Genomic DNA, 26,382 nt, shown 5'->3' on the forward strand with positions numbered 1-26,382 from the left:
ATTTTGTAATTTTTTTTATGTATTGCTCTAATGCATGGTCTGCTGACCAATGTATCTGAATGGTCATAGACTACAAACAAGCTCTGCATAATCTGATCATGCAGTCATACTTAATTCCATTTATCCTCTTGCTACAATACCTTTCAGTCAGTTATTAAAAAGTAGAGTACAGATGAAGGGCAATATAAAATAAAAATTATTATTTGTATAGCACGAAATTATTCTGCAGTGCTTTCAAGTAATTATTACCCCCCACTAAGCTGGGTACTCATTTTACTGACCTCGGAAGGATGGAAAGCTGAGTCAACCTTGAGACGGCTACCTCAACTATATAGGGCTTTTCTGATGCCCTAAGACTCTGTGCCACACGGGGCTCTACAGGATTGGATCAGGCTACACAGGAGAGTCATGGGGAGAGAAACAGCTATACAAACTAGAATACAAGCACTGGTTGTAGATGTTATAAAAATTGTTTGTGTACATAGAGTTATTTGGTTAATTGAAACTGAATAGAAGAATTGCTGATAATACAGTGTTGTCATCAGATGGAATGCAGAGGCTTCTGAGTCCTCTCGGAATCAAGGACCCAAGGACAACAGAATTATATAATGCTCATTACAGCTGCTGAAGAGTAGGGCTCAGTCAGACGGTTGTTTTTTACATTTCTTTATTCGCGCGCTAAAAAACTGCATGACCACGTCCATTGACACCCATATGCTCTATGTTTTGTAGGTGAAAATTTTATGCACATGTAAAAATTGGACATGTGACTGCTACCATTGAAAAGCATTGGTTCTATATAGATGCGAATTGCAAATGCAAAAAATATGTGCAGCAAAAAATGCCTGTCTGACTGAGCCCTAAAGTGGTGTTGCTTAGGGTTCAGTCAGACGGGCATTTTTATGTGCGTATGTTACCGGCGTTTGTGATCCGCATGTATTAACCCTTTCTAATCCAATTTGCATCCTGGTTTTCCTAGGGGGCTTACACTTTTTCTGCCATTTTACAACAGCGCTATATGCTGGCTAAAGCCAGTACTGCATGAGGTGACACGTTGGATAGGCTCCGACAGCAGAGAGGCTGGCAATATACAGTAAGAGAACCCCGACTGATGTCTTCCAACATCGGAGCTGTACAGTCTTAAATCATAATGTCTTCAGAGGTCAGACAGTGGATTGGAAAGGGTTAAGAATAGAGATGAGCGAGCGTACTCGGATAAGCACTACTCGCTCAAGTAATTGGCTTTATCCGAGTATCGCTGTGCTCGGGGCTAAAGATTCGGGTGCCGGCACGGAGCGGGGAGCTGCAGGGGAGAGCGGGGAGGAATGGAGGTAAGATCTTTCTCTCCTTCTCTCCCGCCCGCTCTCCCCTGCTCCCCGCTGCGACTCACCTGTCAGCCGCAGCGGCACCCGAATCTTTAGCCCCAAGCACAGCGATACTCGGATAAAGCAAATTACTCGAGCGAGTAGTGCTTATCCGAGTACGCTCGCTCATCTCTAGTTAAGAACCAATGCTTTTCAATGGCAGAGGTAATATGCCTGATATTTACCTGCGCACAAAAATGCGCAGCGGTAAATATAGGGCAGCGGATTTTAAAATGCAGGTAACTGTGGCATCCATCTTTTTCGGATGTGAAATGCCTGGGTAAAACCAATCAGAGGCAGCACTCAGCTATTGAGTGACAGCTGAGAGCTGCCTCTGATTGGTCCCTGTGCTCAGCGAATCAGAGGCAGCTCTTTCAGCAGGCAGGGATTTTATAGGGTATTTTAAATGTCTGCCTGCTGAAAGGGCAGCCTCTGATTGGCTGAGCACTGTGACTAATCAGAGGCTGCTCTGAGCTGTCATTCAATAGCTGAGTGCTGATTCTGATTAGTTTAATCCAGGGATTTCACATCCAAAAAAGACAGATGCCGCAGTTACCTGCGCTAAAAACACTTCAGGGCAGTGCAGGGAGAAGACCCGGCTGGATGCGCCTCAGCCCAGGCAGCTGCAAAGAGGTGACTATATATATTTATTTATTTTTTACACATTTTAAAGATGATTTTCAGGGAAGGGCTTATATATAAAATCACTGCAGGGCTTGCCGGCAGCCCATTGCTTTCAATGGAGCCAGCTGTAGCGCCGGCTCCATTGGATTCAATGGGAGAACATTGTGCTCCTCCGCCACAGCTGTCACAGCTGTGGCAGAGGATTTCTTCATCTCCGCAGGGAGTTCCCTTGTCACTGAACAGTGTGACAATGCTGTCAGTGTTCAGTGACAAGTGGACCCCCTGCGGAAATAAAGAAATCCTCTGTCACAGCTGTGGCAGAGGATCGCGATGTTCTTTGTATGATAATTGGGCCGCCACTGTTGCCCCTGGCTCCATTGACAGCAGGGTGAAGCTCCTGGATGTGGCAGCATCCAGGGGTTTCACATCCAAGGAATCCTCTGCTGCAGCTGTCACAGCCACAGCAGGGGATAGCAGGCAGCGCACTTTATGTGCGCAAAAGCCTGGCCAAGTGCGTTATATTTCAGCGTGACGCCCCGCTGCCATCACAAAAAATTTTTTAGGCATGCATTTTTGCACACATACATTTGCACATAAAAACGCCCATCTGACTGAGCCCTTAGGTACTGATCTGGAGGCTCTGATCAGCCACAGAATACTGGATAAAACTGTGCAGCATTCTTTGCTTTTGGCAAAATACTGAAGGGCACACCAGAGAGACTCCATTATAGTATATTAAGTTTGTTCGGTGCAGCTTTGGTTTGCCACCAGGGTGACCAATTATCCAAAAATTCTTGGACAGTCCATAAAAATGGGGCACTTTCTTCTACTGTCCAGGAAAAAAAATAGATGTCTGTGATTTTTTTCGACGCTTGTTGTATTTGAGCAGTCATTATGACTGCAGTTATCAACTCTTTAAAAGTAAAGTAAATGCTGGTAATGAGATTATAACTTACCTGCAGACATGTCTCATAATTTTCATAATTCATTGCGATTTTCCAGCATGTCCATAAAAAATACTGTCTATCTGTGATTTTTGGATGAAATTTCCAGAAAAAAAGAAAAATTCAGGTTGACAACTCTGACTGCCATGGAGCAAATTCAGCTCTTCCAGTTTTTTAGTTGGTCAACTTTTAGGATGGAGTAGAACAAGTGGAAGTAATAACACTGAACCAAGGCTTATATGCATCCAATGTAAGTTCAAGTGTTTGATAAGTGTTCATGTGTTCTTCATGACTACTGTTTGGTTGAAGATTATGGCAGGGCAATATGTTGAATGGATAGTGGTGTTATAAATAACAGGAAATTATGTGAGAGAGCAGAGCTATGGGGAATTAACCCATAGCAGGAGGAGACAGTGTGGGGCTGTAGGCTAATTCCTCATAGCAGGGAGAGAGAGTGGGGCTATGGGTTAATACCCCATATCTCTCTCCCTGCTATGGGGAGATTCCGAAGCCCTGTGGGGTTTCTACTCTCTCTCCTTCTGAAGCAGCTGCGCCTTTTAAAGCATAGCTGCTCCAGTGAGCAGCTGCCTGTTGATACGATTTTTAGTGCAGTATAGACAAGATATTTTTGTGCACCTATACTGAGCTAAAACAGCGCTCATGTGAACGAGGCCTTACAGGTAGGAAAGCTGGACAATTGCTCCAGTGGTCCAGCAATCCCATTTGAGGGTGATATTGGAGCCAATCATTTTTATCTGTTATCTGGTGGTCTATTTCTTATGGGATGATTTACAAATAACCTGTTAGACCTCATTGATGATATATTCTGTGATATGCACATGTGCTGTCTAGATTAGTGTTTCCCAATTTCAGTCCTCAATATCCTCAAACAGTCCTCAATATCCTCACAATAATTACATCATCTGTTGAATACAAAGAAATTCCTGTAACCATGATCTTGAGGACTGGAGTTGGTAAAAACTGGTCTAGAGGAGGGGTGGGTCCTCGAAATCATTTTTTTTTTTCAGATGGGCCTAAGAAAGACCAATCTGACACTGGATGCACTTTATCATCTTTTACATTACTTTAGTTTTTTTTTTTCTATTCTCTTGTTTTACAACAGGAAAATGGAATTTAAGAATCTGAGCATGTTTAAAGCATTCATCATTGTAGGATTCTCTGATTTTCCAGATCTGGAGATGCCCATTGCCTTCTTATTTCTCCTCTCATATATTATCACCTTGCTGGCAAATCTTTTCCTCATTTCTCTAATATGTCTCAGCCCCATGATGAAGACTCCAATGTATTTTTTTCTGTGCAATCTGTCCAGTGTAGACATTATATGTGCAACATCTGTTTCACCATATCTAGTGCATATATCCCTTGAAGACAATCGTAGGATACCACTTTCATGGTGCACAGCACAGTTATTCTTTTCGGCGGGGTCGGCAGGATGTGAGTACTTTCTCCTCACTGTTATGTCCTATGACCGATATGTTGCTGTTTGCAAACCATTACATTATTCCCAACTCCTCAGCAAGAAATTTTGCATCATTTCATCCTTTGGTGTTTGGGTCACAGGATTTGTTGCTACCTTTGCCGTTGCTATAAATGTGTTCTCTAATGACTTTTGCCTCTCAAATGTGATTGATCATTTCTTTTGTGATTTAGATGTATTATTAGAGCTGTCTTGTAATGATATCTCGGTAATATGGGCCTTAATGCTTGCAGATGGAGCCTTATTATTTACCTGTTTTGCACTCACTATAATCTCTTATACCAATATTATTTCCTCCATTTTGAAAATTCAAACTGCACAAGGAAAGTATAAAACCTTCTCCACCTGTGCCTCCCATCTAATTGCTGTGAGTGTATTTTACTCTTCTATTTTAATTCTGTATCTGATACCAAATGCACTGAGAACGCGTAGTCAGCGTAAATTCATTACTGTTCTCTATACAAATGTCATCCCAATGTTAAATCCTTTCATTTATAGTTTAAGAAACAAAGATGTAAATAAAGCTTTAAAGAATCTTCTCAGGCATGTACAAGTGCGGGGTAAGTGAAATAAATGGCCATTTTTTAAATCAATAGAATTCTCCCTATTAGCATTTATGAACATCGTAAATCAACAGTCCCCACCACTAAACTAACTATAATGTAGACTACATGCAGAGGAGACAGAGGAACCAGCTATTTTTCAGGAACCAGCTAGTAGTCAGTATTTGAAATTGTATTTCCGGTAACTGGCTTTTTTTACACTGGGCAAATTCACATTTGTCCAAAAGAAAATACTACCAATGGCACATATAGATCGAATCTACTTCTTTATCTGTTTAGTCAGGGAAGGCTCTCGGACACTTTATGAATCAGCCCTCTCCATGTGGTTCTGTTACTTTCAGTTTCATCATCGCATGTTTTTGTTGGCTTTGTTATCGGACCACACTGGTAGTGATTTGATGACCTCATTGCCAAGTGCCAAATTGGTAGATATGAAAGCCTGTGCTAAGAATATTGCTAGCAGTAACTATGAATAATGTGAAGCACTTTGTGGTATTGCAAGACACTTCTCATGAGAACGCAAGAGAATTCTGTTTATTTGAAGACATTACAAGTTCTTATACAAAAAGAGAGAGGGCGTTATCAAACAAAGGTTATTATTACATGGGCTACAAAGATTATTGATCATAAGGCTTATTGACCTCTACAAAACAGTCTCAAAAGTCTTAAGGCTCACCTACACAGGGAAATAGCTGCAGTCAGGGTATTGTTATCTCATTATAGTCTATTTCTGCTGGTTTTGTATGTCTTTAAGTTAACATAGTTTAGCATTGCTGTTTTTCTGTTGACTTCCCTTATCTTTGATCCTTGATGCCGGAACTACATAGCATAGGTTTAGTTTTTATATAAGGGTCAATAGTCCAAATGAGATAAGAAATACACATACTTATTGTAGTCTGAAACATAAGAGTTTATGTGGCATGACAGTTTTGATAGTGTCAAGCAGCGTGTTTTTTGGTGCCCAGGTCTTCTTTTGCCGCCGACCACTCCAAGCATTATTGATGTTTCTAATGAACTTGCTCTATGTTTTGTAATTTTAGTTTGACGCAATCTAGGACTGTTTTGTTTGTGATCTTAGCAGTCCAAGGAATTTTTAGGAGTTTCCTCCAGAACCAAAATTCAAAGTCATCAATTTTCCTCCAGTCCATTTTCTACAGTGTCCAACTTTCACAGCCATAAGTTGTAATTGGGAAGATGATTATGCTGACTCTGTCACTTTCCAGATCTAATCCATATTTAACATTGCACTGCTACCCAGCGTGACCTATCGTTTTATTTTGGATCCTGTTTCTCTATTGTGGTCAATTTTTGATCCAGGAAAGATGCTTCGATTTCTGCATTGTTGATTTTGATTTTTCCTGTACTATTACTGGCTGTTGTTTTTGCATAACACGCCTCAATGTGTAATGGCTGGATTTTTTTATTCTCTGTTAGGGCTTCGACAGATGAACGTATGCACAAATATGCTCACCCCAACGGAGAGTATTTGCATAGGAACAAAGTTTGGAGATGACAATAATCAGGCTGTTATGCGTGTGTCTGTGCATAGTATTGTAATTTCTGCGCTCGTAAGGTCAGTTCATATGCGCACATGATACTTCCTTTCTGTGGAATGGAATAGCTATTTTAAAGCCTAGGTTCCTGTCAAAAGGGCGAGAAAATTACGTGAGATTTGTGCATTGCGAGACGCACAAATGTCACAGAAATATGACCCCTATTCTTTTGAATAGGGTCATACACATGAGCAATGTTTTCCCACACAACACCGTGATGCAATGCAGTAAACAAATTGCAACATGTACTATTTTTGTAAACAGTGGGAGAAACTCTGCAATAAAAATGCCTTGCATCTGTGGGGAAATCGCATGTTGGCGAGCTCTACATATGAGGCCATGACTCATGGCCCCATATCGCACTTGTCGATGTGAAGTTAGCCTAAAGGTCAGCTGTCTTCTTTCCCCCGCATTGTTCATTGTCTTGCTTTTTTTAACCTCCATAGACCTCTATAGCAGCTTGATGAGTAAAACACAAAAAGATAGAGCAGCTTTTTATCTTTTCAATGGGTCTATTTGCCACATTTTGATTTTCAATGCCTAAGGGTGGCTTACACGAGCGTGTTTTTGTGCGTGCGTCCGCACGCACAAAAACATGCTTCTATTTGCAGCAATGCATTCCCTATGGTGTGTTCACATGTCAATGCTTTACAGGCGTATGCCTGCAAAGATAGGACGTGCGTGCACCATAGGGAATGCACGCATTGTTTTCAATGGAGCCTCGGCTGCTGCCGGCGGCTCCATTGAAAATAATGGTCTGCCGGCACCCCTGCATTCTTTTTCAGGGAAGGGCTTTACATATAAGCCCTTCCCTGAAAAAGAAAAATTTAGCGTAAAAAAAATAAAAAATATACTTACCTGTCCACCGCTGCCGTGTCCCCCGCAGGGATAAAGAACACATCTGCCGCATGTGGCAGATGTTTCCTTTATCCTCGCTTGTTAAAATAATTCCCTGCTGCTACATCTGCCACATCTGTGACAGATGCGGCAGAGGAATTCTTCAATTCTCTACCGCAGCTGTCACACATGTCAGCTGCGGTACAGGATTCTGCTGCCGGTAATTGATTTCAGCCCTTCCCTCAAAATCAAGTAAAAGTGGTTTAAAAACAAAAAAATACATACTCACCTTGCTTCAGCTGCCGGGGCTCAGCCGCGTTTTCTCCTGCTGTCCCCTGCACTGTGGTGCTGATCTATCAGCAGCCGGGGATTTAAAATCCCTGCTTTCTGAAAGAACTGAATGTGATTGGCTGAGGTGCTCATCCAATCACAGGCAGCTCTCCCTGAATGAATGACACCTGTGCCAAGTTATCTCGGACGAAGTCGGGTGTATCAACTAAAGGATATATATGAGTTCAGTGGAATTATTTCCCAAGACTGAACTAAGAACCAAAGGCCACTTACTCTCTTATACAATCCACACAAAAACATTCCTTCATTATCTAAAAGTAAACTGATTGGTTACATTTAGAGATGAGCGAGCGTACTCGGAAAAGCACTACTCGCTCGAGTAATTTGCTTTATCCGAGTATCGCTGTGCTCGGGTCTGAAGATTCGGGTGCCGCTGCGGCTGACAGGTGAGTCGCAGCGGGGAGCAGGGGAGAGCGGGCGGGAGAGAGGGAGAGAAAGATCTTACCTCCGTTCCTCCCCGCTCTCCCTTGCAGCTCCCCGCTCCGTGCCGGCACCCGAATCTTCAGGGACGAGCACAGCGATACTCGGATAAAGCAAGCTCGAGTAGTGCTTTTCCGAGTACGCTCGCTTATCTCTAGTTACATTTCATTACAGCATTACACAGGCACTGTAACTCTTTAACTCTGCAATTGCTCTCTCATCTCCTGCCCTACAGTAGGTATATGACACGCATAGAGATGAGCGAGCGTACTCGTAATGAGTACTTACGCACCCGAGTACCGCCATTTTCGAGTACTTCAGTACTCGCGCGTAAAGATTCGGGGGGCGCCGGGGGGCGGGGAGAGGCGCGGCGGTGCGGGGGGTAGCAGCGGTGAACAGGGGGGAGCCCTCTCTCTCTCCCTCTCCCCCCCACTCCCCGCTGCAACCCCCCGCGCCGCCACGGCACCCCCGAATTTTTTCGCCCGAGTACGGAAGTACTCGAAAATCGCGGTATTCGGGCGAAAAAGGGGCGGGGCCGAGCACGTTCGCTCATCTCTAGACACGCACCATCTTACTTGCATTAACTCAAATCCCAGATACCACACATTTGATACCAATAATGCTTTGGTATGCCTAATACATAAAAGCATTATTGTGTTATAGTAGAAACTACAAATCCCAGTGTGATCTTAACAGTGATAAGGACATGCTTGGGGCAGTGGTGTACACAGAAGAAATCGGGCCCCATAGCAAAAACTTAAATCTGCCCCCAATTATGCTGTCTGGCTTTGCAACCAACGACAGCAGAGGTTACTGTTTGTTTCCTATTTCAAAACTCTTTGTAATGAGCCTTAGGCCTCGGTCAGACGACCGTTTTTTGCCGTGATTTGCGGATGCGCATGCGATCTGCGCATATATAGAACCATTGCATTGCAATGGGATCGGTCACATGTCCTCTTTTTATGCGGATATGCGATAAATTATAGGACACGAATCGCAGATCGCACCTATCTGCGTTCTGCGATTTCTTGTGTTATATATATGCACTCAATGGGGCCGGTGGCAGTAGCGTAGACCCCATTGAGAACATATACTATAAAGATCATTCTCCTCTGCCACAGCTGTAACAGCTGTGGCAGAGAAGAACGATGTTCGCCCATTGAATTCAATGGAGCCGGCAATACAGCCGGCTCCATTGAAAGCAATGGGCTGCCGGCAAGCGCGGCATGAATTTTCGGGAAGGGCTTAAAAATATAAGCACTTGCCTGAAAACCATCCAAAAATGTGTAAAAAAAAAAATATATATATATATACTCACCTTGTCCCTGCAGCCGGAGTTCAGCCGCGGCCGGCAGTTCTCCTGAACTGCTCTGTGTAGTATTCAGTAGGCGGGGATTTAAAATCCCCGCCTGCTGAATGGGCTGCCTCTGATTGGTCACAGCCCTCACCAATCAGAGGCAGCTCTCACTCACCCATTCATGTATTCATGAATGGGTGAGTGAGTGCTGCCTCTGATTGGCTCAGCGCAAGGACCAATCAGGGGCAGCTCTCAGCTATTGAATGACAGCTGTATTGTCGGCTCCATTGAATTTCAATGGGCGGACAGCGCTCCTTTGATCGGGCCCATTTCACCGAAAACGCTGCTAGCTGCAGATTTTTCGGCAAATCGTCGGCCCCGGTGACGTGATTTGCGGATGCGCATCCGTCATGCGATCCGCAAAAAACGGTCGTCTGACCGAGGCCTTAGGCAAATTCTTCAAAATATTTTATGATAAGAATGCAGTTCCTCTTTAGAGGAAGGTTTTGCATACATTTGTATTTCCAAGTAGAAAATGCAATCAGAGCTGGGGCCTCCTCTTTTTAATGGCCCAATAGCAGTTATATGGTCTGCTTCTGTGGTATGTCCGCCCTAGGCTGAGAAGTGTAGTATAGAAAAATAAATTCTGTGTACCTCACATCTGAACATACAGCTGATGTAACAGTCATAGAATACACAATGCTATTGAATAACTTAGGCTACTCTCACACTGGCATTTGTACAAATGCAATGTTTCTAAACGGAGTATTTTATAGCATTTTTAACGCCCCATATCATTGCAATGGGTGAAATGGTGCATTAAAAATGCGCTGAATGCACAATCATAGATCATACAGCACTATTTTTAGCGCATGTTAGAAACACTTTGCTCAGAAACGCTCTTTTCTCCTTAGGGAGAGCAACTATATACTATAAATAAGTGAGGAGACTCAAATGGCCACGCACGCTCCTCTGGGTAATATGCAAATAAGGGAGATGGAATAAATCCTCCACAGTGCCACCTACTGAAAGGCAGCATTCCTTCGAGTCAAAGTGGGACTTTTTATACAAGTCTTGCTACAATGACTGGGAATTAAAAGCAAAGCCAGACTCCATGTACATACAGCTGTTTCCGGGTTATTGCCCATCATCAGTGTACAGTAGGAGTCTGGCTTTTGCTAGTGAGAGGCCAGGGACAGGGGTCAGAAACGCTCTTTTCTCCTTAGGGAGAGCAACTATATACTATAAATAAGTGAGGAGACTCAAATGGCCACGCACGCTCCTCTGGGTAATATGCAAATAAGGGAGATGGAATAAATCCTCCACAGTGCCACCTACTGAAAGGCAGCATTCCTTCGAGTCAAAGTGGGACTTTTTATACAAGTCTTGCTACAATGACTGGGAATTAAAAGCAAAGCCAGACTCCATGTACATACAGCTGTTTCCGGGTTATTGCCCATCATCAGTGTACAGTAGGAGTCTGGCTTTTGCTAGTGAGAGGCCAGGGACAGGGGTCAGAAACGCTCTTTTCTCCTTAGGGAGAGCAACTATATACTATAAATAAGTGAGGAGACTCAAATGGCCACGCACGCTCCTCTGGGTAATATGCAAATAAGGGAGATGGAATAAATCCTCCACAGTGCCACCTACTGAAAGGCAGCATTCCTTCGAGTCAAAGTGGGACTTTTTATACAAGTCTTGCTACAATGACTGGGAATTAAAAGCAAAGCCAGACTCCATGTACATACAGCTGTTTCCGGGTTATTGCCCATCATCAGTGTACAGTAGGAGTCTGGCTTTTGCTAGTGAGAGGCCAGGGACAGGGGTCAGAAACGCTCTTTTCTCCTTAGGGAGAGCAACTATATACTATAAATAAGTGAGGAGACTCAAATGGCCACGCACGCTCCTCTGGGTAATATGCAAATAAGGGAGATGGAATAAATCCTCCACAGTGCCACCTACTGAAAGGCAGCATTCCTTCGAGTCAAAGTGGGACTTTTTATACAAGTCTTGCTACAATGACTGGGAATTAAAAGCAAAGCCAGACTCCATGTACATACAGCTGTTTCCGGGTTATTGCCCATCATCAGTGTACAGTAGGAGTCTGGCTTTTGCTAGTGAGAGGCCAGGGACAGGGGTCAGAAACGCTCTTTTCTCCTTAGGGAGAGCAACTATATACTATAAATAAGTGAGGAGACTCAAATGGCCACGCACGCTCCTCTGGGTAATATGCAAATAAGGGAGATGGAATAAATCCTCCACAGTGCCACCTACTGAAAGGCAGCATTCCTTCGAGTCAAAGTGGGACTTTTTATACAAGTCTTGCTACAATGACTGGGAATTAAAAGCAAAGCCAGACTCCATGTACATACAGCTGTTTCCGGGTTATTGCCCATCATCAGTGTACAGTAGGAGTCTGGCTTTTGCTAGTGAGAGGCCAGGGACAGGGGTCAGAAACGCTCTTTTCTCCTTAGGGAGAGCAACTATATACTATAAATAAGTGAGGAGACTCAAATGGCCACGCACGCTCCTCTGGGTAATATGCAAATAAGGGAGATGGAATAAATCCTCCACAGTGCCACCTACTGAAAGGCAGCATTCCTTCGAGTCAAAGTGGGACTTTTTATACAAGTCTTGCTACAATGACTGGGAATTAAAAGCAAAGCCAGACTCCATGTACATACAGCTGTTTCCGGGTTATTGCCCATCATCAGTGTACAGTAGGAGTCTGGATTTGAGTCTCCTCACTTATTTATAGTATATAGTTGCTCTCCCTAAGGAGAAAAGAGCGTTTCTGACCCCTGTCCCTGGCCTCTCACTAGCAAAAGCCAGACTCCTACTGTACACTGATGATGGGCAATAACCCGGAAACAGCTGTATGTACATGGAGTCTGGCTTTGCTTTTAATTCCCAGTCATTGTAGCAAGACTTGTATAAAAAGTCCCACTTTGACTCGAAGGAATGCTGCCTTTCAGTAGGTGGCACTGTGGAGGATTTATTCCATCTCCCTTATAAACACTTTGCTAAAACACTCATCTGCGAAGCCCCATTGAAATAAAGGGAGGCTCGATACAGCTTTTTGTTTGTAACGCCTGCTAAACGCTGTATAAAAATGCCTGTATGAGAGTGGTCTTTCAGGTGATTTCCTTTTCTATATCTTCTCCAAACTATTATGACTTCTCCAGCTAATTCTTGACCCTGTGAAGTTTGCAGGCCAGACATCTTTACCTGCTCAGAAAGGAATATCATCACACACTTTGTCGCCTGAAAAGAACACAACTCACTGTATGCCCAGAAGTAAATAATAATCTACACTGTGCTCCTATAAATAAGTTATAATTTACACCATACCCCAATATAAATTATACTACACACTATGCCCCCAGAAATACATTATAATCTACACTGTGCCCTGATATAAATTGTACTAGAAACTGTGCCCCTAGAAGTAAATAATAATCTACACTGTGCTCCTATAAATCTATATATATAAAATTGAATGTATGCGTGCGTGTCTGTCTGTTTGTCGTTTATGCGCTACTACATCATTCATCCGATCGCCATGAAATTTTGGGAAGTTGTTGAGTACACTCCTGGGAAGATTATAGGCATAGTACATTTATGCTACGATAAATGGCGCGTGCGCATGCGTCGTCGACAGTTACGACCCCCCCCCCACGTAGATCGTTCGATTTCCATCATTGCCACTAATTCTCTCACTTCCCGATGTTGTAGAAACATGAAATTTGGCACGAGCATTGATTATGTCATAAATAGGAAAAGGTAATAGGTCCCAGCTCGATTATTCAATTGTAAGCGCCAAAGAATTAGCGTCCAAATTTTACATACGGAATCTAATTTTCTCGCTTCCCAATGTCATAGAAACTTGAAATTTGGCACAAGCATTGATTATGTCATAAATAGGAAAAGTTAATGGGTCCCAACTCGATTATTCAATTGTAAGCGCCAAAGAATTAGCGTCCAAATTTTACGTACGGAATCTAATTTTCTCGCTTCCCAATGTCATAGAAACTTGAAATTTGGCACAAGCATTGATTATGTCATAAATAGGAAAAGTTAATGGGTCCCAACTCGATTATTCAATTGTAAGCACCAAAGAATTAGCGTCCAAATTTTACGTACGGAATCTAATTTTCTCGCTTCCCAATGTCATAGAAACTTGAAATTTGGCACGAGCATTGATTATGTCATAAATAGGAAAAGGTAATGGGTCCCAACTTGATTATTCAATTCTAAGCGCCAAAGAATTAGCGTCCACATTTTACGTACGGAATGTAATTTTCTCACATAGAAACATTATATTTGGCACGAGCATTGAATATGTCATAAATAGGAAAAGCTAATGGGTCCCAACTCGATTATTCAATTCTATGCGCAAAAGAATTAGCGTCCAAATTTTACATACGTAATGTAATTCTCTCACTACCTGATGTCATCTATATATATATAAACTAGCTGATATACCCGGCTTCACCCGAGTTAATTTGGTACTGGTGTTTATGTGGTGTTCACATGGAAAATCTTATGAAGTCGTGGTTACTTTAGAGATACTGAGGAAAAAGATATGTTCACCATTTTGCATAGTTCTCTGCGTTACCCAGAAAACACCACGTGGAGGTATCCATGCGACGTTTCCTTCATATAAAATGACATCAGGAAGTGAGAGAATTAGATTACATACATAAAATTTGGACACTAATTCTTTTGCGCTTAGAATTGAATAATCAAGTTGGGACCCATTAGCTTTTCCTATTTATGACATAATCAATGCTCGTGCCAAATTTTCCGTTTCTATGACACCGGAAAGTGAGAAAATTATATTCCGCACGTAAAATTTGGACGCTAATTCTTTTGCGCATAGAATTGAATAATCGAGTTGGGACCCATTAGCTTTTCCTATTTATGACATGATCAATGCGCGTGCCAAATTTCACATTTCTATGACACCGGAAAGTGAAAAAATTACATTCCGCACGTAAAATTTTGACACCAATTCTTTTGCGCTAGAATTGAATAATCGAGTTGGGACTTATAAACTTTTCCTATTTATGACATAATCAATGCTCGTGCCAAATTTCACGTTTCTATGACACCGGAAAGTGAAGAAATTACATTCCGTACGAAAAATTTGGACGCTAATTCTTTTGCGCATAGAATTGAATAATGGAGTTGGGACCCATTAGCTTTTCCTATTTATGACATAATCAATGCTCGTGCCAAATTTCCCGTTTCTATGACACCGGAAAGTGAAAAAATTACATTCCGCACGTAAAATTTGGACGCTAATTCTTTTGCGCATAGAATTGAATAATGGAGTTGGGACCCATTAGCTTTTACTATTTATGACATAATCAATGCTCGTGCCAAATTTCACGTTTCTATGACACCAGAAAGTGAAAAAATTACATTCCGCACGTAAAATTTGGACGCCAATTCTTTTGCGCTAGAATTGAATAATGGAGTTGGGACCCATTAGCTTTTCCTATTTATGACATAATCAATGCTCGTGGCAAATTACCCGTTTCTATGACACCGGAAAGTGAAGAAATTACATTCCGCACGTAAAATTTGGACGCCAATTCTTTTGCGCTAGAATTGAATAATGGAGTTGGGACCTATGAACTTTTCCTATTTCTGACATAATCAATGGTCGTGCCAAATTTCACGATTCTATGACACCAAAAAGTGAGAAAATTAGATTCCGTACGTAAAATTTCGATGCTAATTATTTTGCGCATAGTCAGTCAGTGAGTCAGTGAGGGCTTTCGTCTTTATATATATAGATGAATGTATGTCTGTCTGTCTGTCCTTTATGCATTACTACACCATTCATCCAATTGCCATGAGACTTTGGGAAGTTGTTGAGTGCACTCCTGGGAAGATTATAGGCATAGTACAACTGTCCTATGATAAATGGCGCGCGTGCGAGCATCGTCGACAGTTATGCCCCCCAGACAAAGATCGTTTGATTTCCATCTCAAGCACGAAAGCAAAAGGCATTACGAGCAACGGGATGCGTGTTCAACCCGAAAATGATGCATCCGCCGAACGTTTCGCAAGACAATTGCTGGATATTGAGAATGCTGAGGTAAAATGAAAGCTGTGCTGTGATTGGTTGCTATTTCTTATACTGCTGAGGTAACATGAAAGCTGTGCTGTGATTGGTGGCTACTTCTTATACTACTGAGGTTGCATGAAAGCTGTGCTGCGATTCGTTGTTATATATTATACCACTGAGGTAACATGAAAGCTGCGCTGTGATTGGTGGCTACTTCTTATATTACTGAGGTAACATGAAAGCTGCGCTGTGATTGGTTGCTATATATGATACCGCAGAGGTAACATGAAAGCTGCGCTGTGATTGGTTGCTATTTTTTATATTGCTGAGGCAGAATAAAAGTTGCGCTGTGATTGGTTGTTATTTCTCTTACTGCTGCTGAGGTAACATGAAAGCTGCGCTGTGATTGGTTGTTATATTTTATACTGCTAAGGTAACATGAAAGCTGCGCTGTGATTGGTTGTTATATATGATACCACTGAGGTAATATGAAAGCTGCGCTGTGATTGGTTGTTATCTAGATATATAAAAACGAATGAATGTCTGTCTGTCTTCGCAGCAACGCGCGACGGGTAAGCTAGTAAGTTATAATTTACACCATACCCCAATATAATCTACACTGTGCCCTGATATAAATTGTACTAGAAACTGTGCTCCCAGAAATAAATTATCTACATAGTACCCAAATATAAATTATACTACACACTGTGCTCCTAGTTGAAAAAAAGTATCTTTTCTTTTCAACCTGGGCTCAGAGTATCATAGTACCAGAATATCTTCCAGCTAAAACTCATTTCTATACACTCTTGCCATTCTGCCACTACCTGCAATACTCATCTCAGATCTCCCAACATAGTAATAGTTCCTACGGTGTACCCATTGTAAGCCGTGTACCGGGGTGGGCTCCCCAGGATACAGCGAAGACACAGACAAGGAAAACGTCTCTGACACCAGTTCAGGTGCAAACAGAATTTTACTAAAGCACTGTGGCCCACGTGACCACAAACAATAGGTAACTCGACAAAACTCACATACACTCAGCCAGATGGCTGAGGCCCTTGTGTTGTACAGCGCTGTACTCCCCAAAGGGCGCTACTATAATAGACTATGCTTTTACCTAACGCGCAGGTCTAAATAAACCGTCCCTTTGTTACCTATTAATACCGCTACTAAGGAACAAAGGAAAGGGAGAGTGATCTAAGTACCGGCGGTGCAGCACAACAGCTTACCCACACTGACTCTATCCCCCCAGACCCAATACAATATGGAACATATTGTACCTTGTAGCCTCTCCGGCGAAGGATGACCCCTCAGACACATAAACTTCGGCCAACAGGGTATTTACAGGAACAGTCAACTCACTGTCCGAAACATTGATGCAGCATACTGGCACACATCCATCCTTAACAGTGGCAAGAGCCCGAGCTACCAGGGGACGGGCTGACCTTTCCCCTTGGGGGGCGGGCTCGATTAAAACCTCCAGCCCATTCAGCTTCCTCCCAGCTCCTACCGGCAGCATCAAGATTTGTTCCCGTCGTGGAGGGATCTTCATCAGGGCCCTCAGTGGTACCTTCATGTGCCCAATAGCCTTATCGGACATGGTGCTCTTTTGCAGACTGTAGCTCCTCACCATATGCTGCAAAACCTTCTGGGTCGGCCGATGTGAGGTGGCCCGCTGCCAGTATTTAGGCCCTTTCTTGGCATAAAGATGTTGGTCTAGGTCTCTCAGCATGTTCATTCCCAGCGTTACATCTAACCCTTTCCTCGAGGGGTGATCCACCAGTACGACCCCCCACCTGCCAATATCCTGCCCAAACAGGCGGACCCGCATCCAGACTATGCCTCGTTCATCCATCTCCCGGTTATTTGCAGCCGTCAATCTGATGACACTCCCATCTTCCAGCTCTATCATGTAGCCGAAGTGTCTCTCAAAGAACTCCAGAGGCATCAGGGTGCACTCTGACCCAGTATCAACTAGGCAGCGTACTTTCTTGCCTTCCATCTCAGCTTCCATAGCAGGGCTGTTAGCATACAGATTGCGATCATCGCGTACAGGACTTAGACCTTGATGAACTGCCGCAGGACGCGCTGTTACTGCAGCGGTCGGGAGTTTAACGGCGGCTCGGGCTCCACCTGCATCGTGCACTCTCTGGCGATATGGCCATACTGTCGGCAGTACCAGCATAGGGGTCCCCGCGATCTCCGAACACTAGAAGGACCTCTGTTGGTGGGCCCACACACCTGGCTTATCCTTGATGGAGCCAGGTGGGGTGGTGGGACCATTTCTGGAGCCTGAGGTGACCCAACTTTCATATGGGACACTTCTACTCGGAGTTCTCTCAACTCTGTCCACAGGGCCTGGACTATATCTTTCAGGGACTCCGAGTTTTCCGGACCCTATCGGCCTCTGGTCACTCCGGTGCTACTTACTGCTTTCCCAGCCACAGGCATGGGCTCCTCTTCCCTCTCTACTGCAGCCAGGTAAACCTGGTAGAATGTCAGTTCAGGTGTTGCCCAGGCTATCTCTTGCATCTTGTCCTGCAAGAACTTATTGGATAACTTTATTATGAACTGGTCGCGTAATAGCCGGTCCACCCCCCGGAAGGCTCCCATAGCCTCTGGGTCCCGCTGCTGCACTTCATTCAATGTCTCCTGTAGGGCGTTAGAATATTGCATAAAAGTCTCGTCCTCCCGCTGTGACCGATTGAAGAACTGGCTTCGTAATTGTGCTACCTTGGTGGGTCCCCCTTGAGCTCCTTCCAGCAGGGACAATATTTTGTCTAAGGTGTCCCTCTCTGACTCGGGCCGCACCATTACAGTCCGTCTTACGTCACCCTCTAAGGCCCCCAATGCTATTTCCGCAAGCAGCTCAGGGGTCAGGTTGCACATTTTAACCATGCTCCGCACCCTTTCGGCCCAGTCCTGCAACGTCATGTTTTTTCCGTTGAATTTGGGGAGTTGCTGCATTAATGCCCCAACTGACAAGTATCCTACCTGGGCTAAAGTGACAGGCGGGGGCTGTAATGGCGGTACTGGGGCACCCTGAGCTGAACCCTGGGCCGGCGCCACCGGATTAATTCCCGCCGCTTTTCCGTCCATAACGGTCGCTGTATCCTGCCGACTACGCCAAGTTGTAAGCCGTGTACCAGGGTGGGCTCCCCAGGATACAGCGAAGTCACAAACAAGAAAAATGACTCTGACACCAGTTCAGGTGCAAACCGAATTTTACTAAAGCCCTGTGGCCCACGTGGCCACAAACAATGGGTAACCCAACAAAACTCACATGCACTCATCCAGATGGCTGAGGCCCTTGTGCTGTATAGCGCTGTACTCCCCAAAGGGCGCTACTATAATAGACTATGCTTTTACCTGACGGGCAGGCCTAAATAAACCGGCCCCTTGTTACCTATTAATACCGCTACTAAGAAACAAAGGAAAAGGAGAGTGATCTGAGTACCGGCGGTGCAACACAACAGCTTACAGTCTGAGGGTGCGTTCACACGAGCGCATAAACGGCGCGTTTTTGCGACCAAACGTATATACGTGACCATCTGAGGTAATGGTTTCGAATGTATTCGTTCACATGGGCAATTTTACGGCGCGTAAAAACGGCAACCCGCGGAAAAACGGACACACGCGACCGAAATACGTGCCGGCGAATATTCGCTGGCCGAAAAGACCATTTGAAAAGTAGGAACAAACGAAAATACGCTTTCTAGCTCTGGTCGTGATCGGCGAAAAACGTTCTTTCCGGCGATTATACGCTGCGCTCGTGCGAACGTAAATACGCCTACGCTCGTGTGAACGCACCCTTAACAACACTGACTCTATCTTCCCAGACCAATACAATAAGGGACATGTGTAAAGAACAGCAGCTATATAGCCAGGTGAATGTTCTCCAGAAGGTTCTTACTGACGGCTGGATGTGGCCTACCAGCCACTATGCCGATCCCGCTGAAGTGTGGCCTGACACGGTCCATAACCCTACCTAATCTAACTACAAGCCAAAACGCAGTCCCAAGTAACTTGGCACCAAAATATGGTGTCTTGCGTGCACTTAGACCAGTCTGCTGTATGATCAGCCAAAGAGTCCAGACGGATGAGGGGCTCCTCCAGAAAAGTGTGCGGTACCGCAGAGAGCCGTTACTCACTTCCTTAGCGGCATCCAGTATTATACACACAATAGCCAGTCTCGCTCCGGTTGTTCAGCAACATCCCCGGCAGCAAGTCTTCACCCATCCGGTGGGCATCTGGTCAAAATCTGAATCCGCTGCAGCTCCGATCCCTTCAGGATACGACCTCCTTCCCTCTTCCGTAGCTCCACTCAGATCGCTCTTTCGACCAATTGTCCCCTTCACAGTGTACGCACGCTTTCAATTTCCTCTCCTCCCATGCGCACGCTGTAACCAGGCAACGGGTGCTCCAATCACAGGCTACCATGGTCCTGTCACCTCACAGCTTGATCAAAATCTTTTCTGCAGAACAGCGACCTCTTGTGGACAAATAATAAAACACACAGTAGTGGACTATTTACAGTAACAAGAACAATGCACACATATTGGAGGCTGTCTCACCCTCTCACACTATCCTGACATCTCCATCTCAGTGTGTGCCACCATAACTTCCAGACAGCATGCTCGCTGCCTTGGGGTCATATTCAATGCCGATCTCTCCTTTACCCCCTACATCCAATCTTTGGCCTGAACATGTCAGCTGCACCTCAAGAACATCGCAAGAATCCGCTCTTTTCCCACCGTGCATATGCTAAAAACTCACGCTCACTGTTGCCCTCATCCACTCACACCTCGATTATTGCAACTCCCTGCTGATCGGTCTCCCCTGTGCCAGACTTTTCCCTCTCCAATCCATCTTGATTGTGGCAGCCATGCTCATCTTCCTGTCCTGCCGCTTCTCGGACACCTCTGGCCCGTGCCAGTCGCTGCACTGGCTGCCCATTAAATACAGAATTCAATTTAAACTCACCACCTTCATCCATAAAGCCCTCCACAGTGCAGCGCCACCCTACATTGCCTCTCTCATCTCAATCCATCACTCAGCCCAGGCTCTCCACTCTGCTAACAAAACCAGACTGAGCGGCCCTTTAATTTGAACCTCTCATTCCCGCCTCTAAGACATCTCCAGAGCAGCAACAGTCCTCTGGAATGAACTACCATAGGCTATCCGGGCAATCCAGGACTCACAAAACTTCAGGTGTGCTTTGAAAACGTACCTCTTCAGGGAGGCATACCACATTCCCTAAACCAAACCCCTCTGTACTCCACCTGATAATATGCTCCCTGACCTACTGACTGCAACCCCTGCTAGCCACCATCAACTGCCCCTGCAGTCATACCAATTCTGCTGTCACATGGCTGAAGGTCTATGAGTACAGCATCCTTCACTCTCCACCTTGCCATACTGTGTACATCTCCAGCCCCTTTACCTTCTGTATCACCCTATTGCTTGTAGTATGAAAACTGGAGCAGGACCATCACCCCTATTGTTTCCATTAACTGATTACTTTATGTAACCATGGTTCTGTCATTTTTGTACTTTTGTCTTTCTGTATTCCTCCTGTCTTTGTAAGCCCTGCAGAATATGTTGGCGCTATACAAAAAAATATTATTAATATTATTACATTACCTAAAGTATAACTCCTTTAAAGAAATATCAGAAGTAGTAAGATACGACTGTGTATGTTCTTGTGCTGGATAAACAGGCTAAGTTAAGCATAAGGAAAGTACAATATTTAATGGTAACTCACTTCCTGATACTGGATGCTGGGGAATTCTAAAAATAAAAGCAATAATGACTTTTGAATCCCTGAGACAAAGAGCTGTATATTTTGTTTGTTTTTGAGGGCTGCACCTAGGTGATTTCTGCACTGTGATGTTAGGAATATTTGCACGGCATTTCCTATCCGGACAACATCCCATCGTGAAGTTTAAAGCAGCCGAACCTCACAGGGCCAGGGCTAGATTAGCACTCCTACAGTATGGAGCAGTTCAATTATGATGCCTCTCTCCATTACGACAGTGCTTCTAAGTATCAGAAAGGTACGAACAATTATAACCTATCCACTAAAACAGACGCTTTTAACAGCTTCTTCTCAGGCTTGTTTTGCCACACTTTCTTTCTTTCTTTTTTTTATTTACAAAAAAGTCACAGTGAGATCATTCATCCCACCTTTTGAACAATGAAGTAGGAAAAAACTAGTATGCTGCAGGAAATGTTTTATCTAGAAGGGAAAAAAAGGGACCAAAAACTGCTGTACCTATTAAAGGGGTCTATTAATAGCAGATTGACAGGTGTCTGTCACTCAGGACCCCCACCAATCAGCTGTCCACTGGGCCAGGAGAGTCGTGCACTGAGCTGATTTCTGCAAGAAGCAGACAACTCTCTTCTAACTGCATTGGTCAAGCTTGGTATTGCAGGCTAAGTTCCCCTTCACTTCAATACCTGCAATACTAAGCCCAGCCACTGCAGTAAGAACAGAGCTGTCTGCTTCCTGCAGAGTCCAGCTCAGTGCATGAGTGCAGCAGCCTGGCAAACAGATGACCACTGGGGGTTCTAGGCAATGGGCATCTGTCATTCTACTATTGATGACCTGTCCTGACGATAGGCAATAAACAGTTTACAACTGGACAACCGCTTTAAGGACAAGTGCTCACCTCAGAAAAAGGCTGCCTGCAGATGGGCGGAAATTCCGCGGTGGGATTTTCCACCCCTGGAAGCTGCCATAGGATTGCATTAACAAACGCAATCCAATGCAGACGGCAGCGATTTGGCCGCACGAAATCTCGCGCGGCAAACAAATTGCGACATGCTCTATTTCTGTGCGGGGCTCTGCGAGAAACGTCACTCACCGGCAGCCGGCACATGAAAGAGCCGGGGCCGCGGGAGCAGGCGAGTGTCACGCTACTCTCTGCAGACGCTCGGGTCGGGTCCTGCTGCAAGAATTCTCACAGACGAATCCGACCCGGCGGTCTGCAGGCGGCCATAGACAACTGAAACCCCAAAACAAAACTCAGGTTAAAGAACAGCACTCCAGCTCATAAAAACAATAATGTTATTAATTAATTACTTAAAAAATCCTAAGGTTAGGATATCGCAAACACCGTCATCACTGATTCTATTTAAAGATCACAATACATGATCCTAACAGTTTCATGCAATTTCATCTCCCAATTTGATCATTTTAAAGGAGATGGAATAATTTATACCTTCAAAAATTAAACACCCTCCATACAGAAATAGTTAATAAATATAACACAAAATATTTCATAGAAAAAAATAATTCATAGCCTCCAAAGGTAAATACCGCCTTTAGAAAAATAGTGACCCAGTCTCTGGGTACTTGCTTTAAAAGTACTTCCCTACTTTGGGTGTAATGGGATCCACTACAGCAGAGTTCTTTATCCCAAGATCAGGATTGGCCATCAAATGTTGTAGTCCTCAGTGGGGGAATCAAGGGCTTACCTGCTTGTGGAGAACTTGGTGTCCACTTTATCCACCCAGCTCACCAACGGTTTTGAATGCATTTGTCTTGTGCCTATGCATTGTCAGTAAATTTGTAAGTGAATTTGATATGTATTGCACTTCTGCAGCACTGAATGGGTAACTGTCTGGGCTATGACTACCCAGGCCTTTATACTAGTGACCTGGAGGACTGCAAGTGTGGGAGAACTCGCCATGCAGCACTGAGTGCCTTTTCCTATACGTGAGTGTGTTCCGATAGAGAGAAAGAGAGAATTTTGCAAGGAACCGGGTCACGCAGATCCGCGGGTCAACTGCGGATCATCTGGAGCATCCTGAGAGAACCTCCCTGTCACACTACTAATTTGCCTGCATCAGTGTCCTGATTTAGCTCTAAAACGTTAACTCTGTGTGTGGGCTCTTTATTGTCACCTTCTGGATTCACTGCAGAGGATTGAACTTTGTGGTCACGAGTGACAAGGACTTAAAGTAAACCACAGATTGGGTTATCCTTTGAAAGTTCCCCCATCGGCTACTTGGACGGGTCCCATGTTACCCTCAGGGTGGGAGATGGTAGAGCCCCCTGACATGGCCTAAACTTTACCCAACTGTCTCCTAGGCTGCGGGCCAACTCCTCAGATGCTGAACAGAGAGGCTTTATTGCATCACAAACTGGATGATTCCTTCGCGCATGGAGAAAAAGTACCTCTGACATTTTTTTCCAGACCGGAGAAGAAGGATATTGCCCACGTCTGTGTATATAATGACTTTTCATTATTTTCAGCCCTCTGATCACTCTAAAGGGGTTTCACAGAAACAGTCAAGGTCCAATTACTAAGTTCACCACTGACTCTTTTGGACCAGCAGACTAATAAGCTTAAAATTAAAATTTAACTTTTATTTATTCACCTAAAAAGTATGAAATAGACAAACAAACATACACATATATGTAGTGGATTCTGTCTCACTTAGAGATCTCAATTCCTCAATCGAAGATTTCGGACAACTAGTGTGTCCAATTACTAGCAAGCTAATATAGTGCGTATATTTTACGCGTGCCCTCAGGTAGAGTGGCAATTCTGAATAATTCACAGGCCCTCCCGGCCACAAACACACCAGTGGCGGTCGATTTGTATGATATATTTTGACCGCAACAAGTGTTTAATAAGTTCCCTATGCGTTTCACCCCCAACCACACAGGGGCTCCTCAGGGGCAAATAGTTATACCAGGAATTTGTGTATTGCACCTCTGCAGCACTGAATTGGTTACTGTCTGGGTTATGACTGGAAAATATATCTTGTGGTGTGTCATGTGACCATGTAATATATATATGATTGCAAGTTGTGTGCATGTGTTCTTGATTTTAGTCTTAGTCCAGAGAGATCTGAGAGACTTGGAGTGATTATGAGAACTGTGCCTGGTCCTACAAAGAGCCCCAGGATGGAAAAGGCTGAGCGATTGCCTTGCATGTGCCATTGCTCAATCTACTCAGGCCTTTATGTTAGTGACGTGGAGGACCGCAATTGTGTGAGGACGATTGGTGCAGAAATCACAAAGTGGTGTGACAGGCAGTTAATCATAGGTTCATAGGTTCACAGAGGAATCTACAGTCCTACTTATCTGCAGGGCTCTGGTCCTGGTACAAACCTCTTGTATACTCTCCAGTTCTCTACCGGTCGGCACTCATGATAGCAGGAACTCCACACTGAGATGGCAATCCCCCTCACTCTCTATCCATCCATTAGTGATTTAGGATACCACTGGCATCTCCTGTGTACAGGGGTCCCAGGAAAGCTAAGTTACCTCACAGCCACTTCAATTCCTAGCCACACAGAACTGAAGGTGTCTTTGTGGCTCATTCGTAGCTCAGACTGACACAGTCTGATCGATTGGAACTCAGGAACTCCAGACTCATGCAAACACTTGCATTTACATAAATAAAGCATGATCATATGACAAACAACAAGATACATTTCTCAGACATCCTCGCATACCAGAAAGCTAACTTATTCAGTGCTGCAGAAGTGCAATACACATCATATTTATTCAACACCAAAGGCACTGACAATACAAAGCACAAGACAAATGCATTCATAATTTTGGAGGGGCCCCGTTAACTCCGGGCCACTACACTATGACATATCGGAGCCACACCCAGGATGCCAACATAGTAGCATAATATGTAAGGCCAAAAAAGACACATGCTATCAGCCTATTACCCCCTCAATGTTAATTCTGAGGAAATTAAAAATAAAAAAAACAATGAAGTAGTAGCCAATTCTCGACAATTAATAGGAAAAATTACTTCCCAACTCCAATCTGACAACCGGATCATCGAACCTTCTGAAGTTATTAATGATTATAACATGTAATATTGTATCACTCAAGAAAGGCAACCAGGCCCTTCTGTAACTCTTTTATAGAATTTGCCCTCATCACATCAGGCAGAGAGTCTCAAAGTCTCACTGCTCTTACAGTAAAGACCCCCTTCTTTGTTGTGTAGAAACGTTCTTTCCCTTTAGATGTAGAGGTTGCCCCCTTGTCACTGTCACAGTCCTGAGTATAAGCTGATCATGTGGAGATTTCTGTACTGTCCCCTGATATATCTATACATAGTCTTTAGAGCACCCACTTGTTACTGTCCTGGGTATAATAGATGATGGAAGAGAACTCTGTATTGTCCCCAGATATATCTATACATAGCTATTAGAGTGCCCCCTTGTTACAGTCCAGGGTATAAGCAGATCATGAGAGATATCTCTGTACTGTCCCCTGATATTAGAGTCCCCCCTTGTTACAGTCCTGGGTATAACAGATGATGGGAGAGATCTCTATATTAACCACGGATATAACATACTCAGTTATTACTACGACCCCTTGTTATAGTCCTGAATATAAATAGATGATGCATGAGATCTCTGCACTTATTCCTGATATATTTATACATAGTATTAGGTCGCCCCTCAGCCGTCTATTTTCTAAACTAAATAACTCCACTTTGATAACCTCTCAGAGTATTGTAATCCGCCTATTCCATTCATTACTTTAGTTGCCTGACTTTGAACCTGCTTAAGCTATGTCCTTCTTAAGTACGGATGCCCGAAACAGAGAGAGGATAAAAAAAGATTTGGACAAACTTGAACAGTGGGTGGAGGCTAACAGAATGGTAATAAATAGAGATGAGCGAACGCGTTCGTCCGAGCTTGATATTCGTGCGAATATTAGGGTGTTCGGGATGTTCGTTATTCGTGACGAACACCATGCGGTGTTCTGGTTACTTTCACTTCCTTCCCTGAGACGTTAGCGCGCTTTTCTGGCCAATTGAAAGACAGGGAAGGCATTACAACTTCCCCCTGCAACGTTTAAGCCCTATAC

This window comes from Eleutherodactylus coqui, chromosome 2 (assembly GCF_035609145.1).
Source record: "Eleutherodactylus coqui strain aEleCoq1 chromosome 2, aEleCoq1.hap1, whole genome shotgun sequence".
NCBI classification, from domain to species: domain Eukaryota; kingdom Metazoa; phylum Chordata; class Amphibia; order Anura; family Eleutherodactylidae; genus Eleutherodactylus; species Eleutherodactylus coqui.